Below are 214 nucleotides of genomic sequence, written 5' to 3'. Positions count from 1 at the left end.
AACCGAACCCCTATGTCGAGGCAGGTCCCCGACAGGTGGAGATTTCTTTCATCCCTATGCCTATAAAATGTCACCACATGGAGACAGAACTTTGGAAACTCATCATGGTGTCTATGATTTCCCTTGCTCTGGTGATCTATGTTTGCCTTTTGTGCTTACTTTTATTTAAGACTTAATAAGGAGTCTATAATGTTTGCATATTTGAAGATGGAAT

The sequence above is a fragment of the Chrysochloris asiatica genome, unplaced genomic scaffold (assembly GCF_000296735.1).
Source record: "Chrysochloris asiatica unplaced genomic scaffold, ChrAsi1.0 scaffold00064, whole genome shotgun sequence".
In the NCBI taxonomy this organism is placed as follows: Eukaryota; Metazoa; Chordata; class Mammalia; order Afrosoricida; family Chrysochloridae; genus Chrysochloris; species Chrysochloris asiatica.
This window is presented reverse-complemented; position numbering follows the sequence as displayed.